The sequence below is a fragment of the Procambarus clarkii genome, chromosome 35, assembly GCF_040958095.1.
Source record: "Procambarus clarkii isolate CNS0578487 chromosome 35, FALCON_Pclarkii_2.0, whole genome shotgun sequence".
In the NCBI taxonomy this organism is placed as follows: domain Eukaryota; kingdom Metazoa; phylum Arthropoda; class Malacostraca; order Decapoda; family Cambaridae; genus Procambarus; species Procambarus clarkii.
This window is the reverse complement of record NC_091184.1, coordinates 15,277,755-15,287,265: the sequence shown is the minus strand read 5'-3', so window position 1 is coordinate 15,287,265 and position 9,511 is coordinate 15,277,755.

Here is a 9,511-nt window from a genome sequence, read left to right as displayed (position 1 = left end):
CTTGTTTAATAAATGCTGAGGGCATAGAGGGGAATTGTCTTACTGTGGATGAAATGCTAAGTGATCATTTTGCATTACAAATACAGCTTAAACTAGATAAAAAGCATGCCTGCCTTCAGAGGAAAAGGTTAAAGTTTAATGAGGGAGAATTAAGGGGTCTTGTTGGCCATATTAAGTCTTGGTATGATACTTATAAGCCGGTTTCGGCAGAAGCATTTTATGAAGATTTAATTAAGGAGGTAGATGTATTTAATGCAACTTTGAACCGGAAACCATCTAGTATAAAAAGGCATCCCCCCAGAAAAGAAAATTATTCACATGACAAGATGCTTAAGGGGTGGACATTAACAATGAGGAGAGCTCACAGGGATTGGAATAGGAATGGTAGGACTGAGGAAGGGAAGAATGCTTTACTGGCAGTTGCTAGGCTGTGTGGGGAGAAGAGAAAGGAAATTAGGGGCAAGTATTGGCAGGAATTTGCAGAGAAAGTTGGGAGTAACAGAAACTTGAAGGAAATCTGGCAAGACGTAAATAAAATAAGGGGTAAAAAGCATAATTTTGTTGCACATCAAAACCCGCAAGGAATTGCAAATGGGCTCGTAAATAAATGGGCGGAAGCTGCCAAACTTAGTTCATTACCCGCTGTAACGAGAGAGTCATTAGATTCTTGGAAAGATCTAAGAAAGGATTTTATACTTATAGCAGGTAACAGTGGTGATGTCACTTGCACAGGTATTACCAGAGAAGAACTAATAACGGCGATTAAAGTTGGGAAATCTACCGCACCTGGGGAGGATGGAGTAACTTATGAAATACTTAATGAACCTGCCACTATGACGAAAAGCCCACTTTTAGACCTCTTTAATATTAGTTATAAAGAGGGCAGTATTCCCAGTAAATGGAAAAAAGCTATGATCACCCCTATCCCTAAAGCCAATGGAGAGTATAGACCTGTGTCTTTAACCTCGTGTTTTTGTAAAATGATGGAGAGGATCATTTTAAATAGACTTTTATATATAATAGCTGTCTAGTAATTGCTATAGCTGTCTAGTAATTTGTTCGGGTTCCTCAAAGGAAAAAGTACCTCTGATTGTATTATTAAATGTCTAGCTAATGAAAATGATTATTATAGAATTTTCCTTGATTTACAAGGAGCTTTTGATAAAGCCAACAAAGAGGTTATTTTATATGAATTAGCTAGTCTTGGTGTTAAAGGGAAATTATTGCGCTGGATAGGGGATTATCTTTACGAAAGGAAGGCTCAGGTGTGGTATCAAGGTTGTATGTCAGGTGTGAGGTCTTTTGAACTCGGCACACCTCAGGGAGGAGTGTTGAGTCCCACCCTGTTTAATGTACTAATGAATAAGATAGCATCTGAGAGATACTCAAATGGGGTAACTCCGATCATATATGCCGATGATATTTTGCTTCAGGGCAAAGATATTTCAAAGGTTCAAACAGTGTTGGACAATTTCGGAAACCTGTGTCACCATATGGGACTGGTGGTTAATGAAAACAAAACTAAGTTTGAATGTAGAAGTCGGAGCCCCATTGTTTTGAAAATAAACGATAAAAATATAGAGTTAATATATATAAATATTTAGGCATATATGTTGGATATACCCATGAGAGTTTGGAAGCTGAGATGAACAGACTGTTGGGTCAATGTCGGAAGAGATTACAACCTCTGAAGGCTTTGGCATGCTGTGGAAAGGGAGTGGGAGTCCCTATGCTACGAATGTGATACTTAAGTACTGTAAGATCTCTTATTGATTATGCTGCACCTGTCATTTCTTGTTTTGGTAAAGGTAGGATGGGCAAGTTGGAGAAGGTACAAAATGAAGCAATGAGAATTATCTTAGGATGCCCAAGAAATGCTATGATTGAGATAATGAGGATGGAGTTGAATCTGCAAAGTATTGGGGATAGAATTTCAGAGATAAATGTAGCCTCTGCCATTAGATTAATGAGAGGTGGGGGAGCTAATGAATTAATCCTCTCGGTTCAAAAGGTGGGAAGTAGTGAACAGTGTATGATGAAGAAGAGAGTATATATGAATAAATTATGTTATAATGTTATAAAGTATGATGTTATTACAGAGTGTATTGCTGTGCCCAAGAGAAAATTTACACCACCATGGGAGGATTGTAATGTAGATGTAGTAATTACTCCCTTGCATAAGAAAAAAAAGTATGTATGAAATAGGAGAGCTGAGGGGTACATATGATTGTATAATTAGAAAACTGCCTACGGAAAACACTCTACATGTATATTGTGATGGGTCAGTAGCTAGGGATGGGAAGGCAGGATGTGGAGTCTTGATCAGGGAGTACACTGACATCGGCACTGTAGATACTGTTATTGGACGCCGCTTAACTGACAATGTCTCTTCAACGCAGGCTGAACTCCAAGGAGTATTAGCAGGATTACAGGAAGTAGTCAAATGTGGTAAAAATGCTTGCTTCTTTATTGACAGCAGAGGAGCGTTAGAGTCTTTAAATAGCAGACGCCCAGTATATCAGAATATTGTGATAGAGTGTAGAGAGAATGTTAAGAGGCTAGAAAAAACTGGGTATAAAGTAAGATTCATGTGGATCCCTTCACATGTGGGAATACTGTTGAATGAGGTAGTTGATGACATAGCGAAGAGAGCCACTGAAAAAACTCTTGTTGATGTTGTATGTCAGTTAACCTTGAAACAAATAAAAACAAGACTCAAGGTGATTCAGGAGGGTGAAGAAATGATAAAGAGAATGGCAATGGTGGACAGTAGTAACACACTTAAGAATTATTCAATAATAAATACAAATTCGTCCTTCACTTATGGTAAAGGAAAGTCTACTTGGAAGGATTCAATTTACATGAGATTACGATTAGGATACAAATATATCTGGCAATACGGTGTTGATGTCAGTGAAAAAGATAAGGAGTGTAAATTATGTAGTATGCCGTACGCCCACACCTTAGAACATTATGTATTAGAGTGTCACCTTATTGAAAAATATAGAAATAAGGAAATAAATAGTGTACCGCATCAAATTGTTTGGATGTGTGATAATGGTATAATAGACAGTATACTTAGGAGCTACAAGAATTTTGCCCCAAGAATGTAACAATTATATGCTGTACTTGCTGTATGCAATGTTAAATGGGATTCTTGTACTGTTATATGTCTATTTGTAATCACTGAATTTGTGCGCCCCTTGAGGGACTTGAAGTAGAGGGGGGTAGAAATAGCCTAAGCTACTCTATCCCTTTGAGATGTATTTATTGCTTATCTCAATAAACATACTTGAACTTAGACGCACAACGATGTCTCGTGACGGAGGTAGCTGCAGAAAGGCGTTGAGGTGGATGGCGTGTTGACAGAACAAGTGGCTCCCAATCTTCAGTCACCATGGTTCACTTCATCTCAGGCGGGTCTTGATGACACCAGACTACTAGACCGTAAACACCATGCGTGTATACCCTCGTACAGTTAACCTCGGGCCGAGGGAGGCTGTGGCCCGCTTTTATGGCGAGTAGACTGTACTCTGTAGGGAGCCCGTGTCGTTCATCTAGTGTCCGCCTCGTTCCGCTTGCGTTACAATAGACGACGTAACCATGGATCCAACGACGAGAATAATTAGTACTGCTACATGCTGGCTCCCTCTTCGATTTTTCCACAATTACTTCCGATCTGCTTGCAGTCTTGACAACGCAGCTGGTGGGTGGTGAGGACGTCGAGACAACCACCCACGATGGTGTAAAACGTTGACATCTGGTGACTGCATCCTTGTAGACAGCATACTGAGCCAAGACAACCTCGTTAGTGACGTGAGGTGTCGGCTGGGTGACTGGTGTATTGTCACTAACCCTAAATAACCATGTGATTAGTTACTGGGTCTGGTCGGGGAGGACTTTGTGTAACGTGTCTCCCCCTTGATCTTCTCAGATAGGGTTCACGTGTGGCTGAGACAACTGGGCAGGTGTACAAATCAGACCTAGGAAAAGACAGACAAGAACATGGCGGAAGCATGGATATAAATCTGGGTTTGCTGGAAGTTGGAAACCCCAGAGCAAGGTAAAGTCTGCTATCTGAGTTAAGTACAATTAAGAAATCCACATCATTATTGCCTCTACAGGAAAATCTAATGAATTCTAAATGATACTAACTAAGGGAGTTACTTTAACCTTTACTATACAGTGCGAGATCTTGTTACCATGGGGTGACGAGAGTGCACTTGACTACTGACGAGAGATGACAGAGGGTCATTCTCCCCATCTGACTCGTAACTTGAGTCATTAGTCAGCTCTGATGGGTCAGGAATTAGACTGGCTGAAGGCAATTCCAGTTCCTCCCTAGCATGATAAATCTTCAACTTATTAATGTGGACAGTTCTTTCCACCTGATCCTCAAATACTCCCATTATGACAACATTGACAGGGCCGTCTTTCTTGATCACTCTATACGACCCCCGCCATCTAGGAGCTAGTTTCCTACTGTGATTGGTGGGAGCAGCTTCATTGATTCTCAAGACCAGGCTGCCCTCCTTCAGTTTCAGAGGTTGTACATTCCTGTCATAATAGTGAGCATATCTACCCCGTGCTTTTCTTGAAGCCTCAGCTGCAACTCTCCAAGCATTCCTCTTTTTGTTCAGAACTTCTGAAGGATAATCCTCTCCATATGCAACATTGTGTCTGTTAAGCAGACCTGATGGGAAATTGCATGATTGACCAGTGAACAAAAGAAGGGGGTTGGGTATTAATAGACTGGTGGGTAGCAGTATTCAGAGCCAGCTGAACATAACGTAGGTGTTCGTCCCATGAGTTTGCATCGCGTTCAGCAAGGATTGCAAGCATATCCTTAACTGAACGGTTGGTACGTTCAGTCATCCCGTTTGCCTGAGGGCGGTAAGCTGTTGTAAAGGCTGAGGTTGTCTCCAATATCTTACAAACTTCTCTAAATATATCCCCATTAAATTCTTGACCTCGGTCCGTAACTAAAACTTTAGGAGGTCCAAATACATTTACGAACCTATTCAAAAATACTCGGGCAACAGTATGAGAATCCTTTTGAGGGATGGCGATCAAGGTGGTGTATCTGGACAGATGGGCCACTAATACCAACACGTACCGATTGCCTGAATGACTGCAATGGAGATCAATCAAATCAGCCCCCACTCGGTCTAGCGGTTCTGAAATCTCCGGAAATTCCTGTAGTGAGGCTTGTCCCATAATTTCAGTAACACGATCAATAACGCTCCGAATATTACGTTCCTTTCTTATATTAAATCTCTGCTTGACACGAGGGCACCCAAGGGTAATTCACACGGCTTCCTCCTTCTACAGTTTTTCAAGCCCTCCAAGCCTCCAACCCCCTCCAAGCCCTCCAACCCTCTCCAAGCCCTCCGAGCCCTCCGAGACCTCCACGCCTAAAAGTCTCCAGCCCCACGAAGCCTCCAAGTCCTCCAGAGCAAGCAGACAAGCAGAGTTGCAACATAATCCACTAAAGATCTGATGTGTGCAAGGTACATCATTTTAACAATCCTAACATTGGCACCATAGCCTGAGTGATAACCTGCAACAGCCTTGAGAGCTCGGAGCCTCTCTTTATACTGACGACAGAGTCTGAATACAACAGGACCATACAGTGGCACCTCAAGGCCAATGTATTTGAATCTGTTAACATAGTCAAGCTGGGAGCCACCAGACAGTTGCATCTTGCGAACAGCTCCTCCCTGCCTGGGTGGGCGCCGATTATGTATCTTTGTTTTCTCTGCTGAGATGACTAAACCTAGGTCCTGACATGAGTCTAATACAGAGTAAAAAGTGTTAAGAGTAAGAATGGTGGTGATGCAATGATGCATACTCCTTCCATGCATGAAGCCATATGGTTCTTATTCTATGGAGGAGACGCTAAGCGTGCTAGTGGCTTTACAAGAATGTAAAATCAACTCAATTTCTATGTTCTCTGTTAATCCCAAATGTACCTTCTTATATATAAATAAATAAATAAATAAATAAATAAATAAATAAATAAATAAATAAATAAATAAATAAATAAATAATAAATAAATACTGTCAATGATATAATCGAAAATTTTATACATTTTATGATAAACATTTTAACCCAGTTTTATCCAGTGCTCCCACATGTCCCTTAGGCTTGTATTTTAAATTATTTATGTTACTTGGTCTATAATTGTCACGCTATCACGGAATAAATCCACATATTGACTTAGATATCTCTGAAGTTACACAGTTTATGTAATTGACAAATTTTAGCATTCTCTGTGATTCTTGTTTGACAGAAAACGAGATACATTTACGGGGTGACTGGTTAGTAACCTTGACACCTGTTGCACGAGGAGCACTCAATGACTTGCTATGGAACATATTACACTAACATTTAACAATACCCAAATTGAAAGCAGAGTAGTTGGAAAATTATTTTTGGTGTTCACATTGACAAGGAACTGAATTTCACTTGTCATATACGAAATATAGCAAAAATAAATGTCTCAAACAATAAGCATCGTAAATTTATGTATTTATTTATTTTATATATACAAGAAGGTACATTGGGTCAACGACTCAAAAGTCACAGGTGTAAACGAAATTAAATCACGTTATAAAAGAACTGGCAGATGAACTGTGTCTCCCACTGAAATTAATATTCAGAAAATCTTGTATTAATAAGCATAGGTCTACACAGCAATATGCTGCTTCGCTACTCTATATGATGGATTACAAAGTGTAGATCAAAAACTAGCCACAAGTTCATCTAACCTCCCCGCCTCACAGGAAGGCCAGTCATACACGGAATCAGGAGAGAATATGGAATGCCAGGCTGATCCACCAGTACACTAGCACAAGAATATCTTCCAATACACGTAAGTGTATGAAGTAGTCCTGGTGGTGTAGTGGTTAAGACTCGCCTGGCGTTTAGCTTGAGCTTTGTCCTGAGTTCGTATCCTGGCCGGGGAGGATTTACTGGACGCCGCCAATCCTTAACTATAGCCTTTGTTTACCCCTACAGTAAAATGGGTACCTGGTTGGTATTCCAGGGAACATAGGACTAAGGACCTGCCCGAAACGCTATGTGTGCTAGTGGCTTTACAACCATGTATGAACTCCTCCATATATAAATAATAATAATAATAATAATAATAATAATAATAAAAGTAGTTACAGAGCTCAAAATACCTCGTACCATTTGGTCTGAAATCATTGATAACAGGGCAGTCAGAGATGTTACAACATTCCCAGTGTTATGTTTAGGCCGGAAGTTAGTTAGTTTAGTTCATTTATTATGCACCCCATACCCATCTTGTGGGCGGTAGTGGAAAGGGTTACAGAGGCACATAATGGGCTCAGGGACTGAACCCCACAATTCATTTAGCTAAGCAAGTTACAATCTTGATGAGCTAGTTACAAAATTCAGTATAAGTCGTCACATCAACAATGGGTTCGAGATCGACCATAAGTACAGGTTCTAAATTAAGCAACTGACATATGTGGAGAGCTAGTGTCACAATTTATATGTTTATCCTGCACACCGCCCCCCATCCAGTGGGCAACGGTGGGTAGGTTACAATCACTTAGTTACTACCTACAGTTAGCTAACTGGAGATATTTGGCTAAAATTTCTGGTAGCAGATAATTTTGAATGAAATATTGACACATCTCTGGAACATTTGTTAAAGAATTGTCTCTGAATTCACGTATCTTTTCGCACTCCATCACATAGTGACGGAGGGTGTGCGAATAATTTTGTTGACACAGTTTACATTTGGTCAGGTCTACATCAGCAGATAATGAGAATTCCCAGAGATACTTGTAACCGAGTCTAAGCCGAGTAGTAGTAACATCTAGAAGTCTGCTGATTTTATTGGATGATTCATAGATGTGTGTCTCCTCTTGCATGATAGTATGATGATAGATGGAATTACTGGTGTCAATTTCACTTTGCCTCAGATCTTCAAGATCTTATTGAAGTTCTCGGTGTACTGCTGCTCTCAGATTGCTCATTGACAATCCAAGGTTTCATTCAACGGCTCCTTTAAAGGCAGATTCTTTGGCTAACTTATCAGCTCTATCATGCATTCGGAGGCCAACATGAGATGGAGACCACATGAAATGGACTCTGTTACCATCCTTAATAATTTTGTTGTATTTGTGTCTAGCTTCGGACACGAGAATGTTACAGTTATGTCTTAAAGAGTTGAGAGCAATTAAGGATGATAAGGAGTCACTTACAATTAATGTATCAAGTTTGGAGACTTGTACACATTTCAGTGCAAGGATCAAGGCAAATAGTTCGGTCTGAAGGGTAGAGGCCCAGTTGTTTATACGGACTCCCAACTCAAAGTACAAGCCATCGTCCATTGTCAGGACAACTGCACTTCCAGCTGCACCCGTGATGCGGTGTAGGGAACCATCAGTGTATATGATTTGAGAGAGAGAATGCTCTGTGGACAGAGCATCAATATGCAGGAAAGTGCCGTAGTTGTCTCTCTTGGTACAAATCATAAGCCTGATACATTTTGAGTTGAGTTCCAGTTTTAATCATCCATTTGGAACAATGTTGACCTTCAATAAAGAAATTCTGGAGGGCTTCTGTGCAAGGGTTAGGATGAGTTAGCCTAAGTATTTTTATACCAATTTGACAGTTAATTTCAGTAACACAATCAACATCGCTCAGAATATTAAGTTCCTTTCTCATGTTAAGTATCTTTGTGGTACGAGGGCACCCAAGGATAATCTTCAAGGCTTCGTTCTGCAGTTTTTCAAGCCCCTCAAGCTTTCTTTCAGGCATCAAAACAAGCAGAGGTGCAGCATAATCCACTAAAGATCTGATGTATGCAAGGTACATCATTTTGACAATTACAAAAATACAAATACAAATATTTATTCAGGTAGAGTACATACATACAAGGTGAGATACAAAAGTTGATAGATTTATAGATAGAGCTAGTACATACAATGCCTAAAGCCACTATTACGCAAAGCGTTTCGGGCAGGAAAAACACTAAAGACTAAAACTTAATACTAATTGAGATTAAAGTATAAAAAGTGTTGAGAAAAATAAGAAAAAAATAAAAAGGGGGGGGGGGGAACATGGCAGAAAAACAAAAACAAAAGTACAATTTGGTCAACAAACAGCATTGTTTAAAATCGTAGACATGGGTTGACATTTAGGGGTGAGGTAGGTTACAGGGAGTTAATTAGGTAGTACTTAGTTTTTATCTTAAACTGGTTGGGAGAGGTACAGTCTTTAACATGGTTGGGAAGGTCATTCCACATTCTGGGTCCCTTGATTTGTAGAGCATTTCTAGTTTGACTAAGTCGTACTCGTTGTTGTTATAGATTCAGCTACTCGGAAACAAGTTCCAAGTAGCACGGGCTATGGTGAGCCCGTAACTTACCTGGCACAGGAGCGGGGCAAGAAGCACGGGCTATGGTTAGCCTGAAGTCGTACTCCTGGAATATCAAATAAGTATTTGTTTCTGGTGTGGTGCTCATGGGA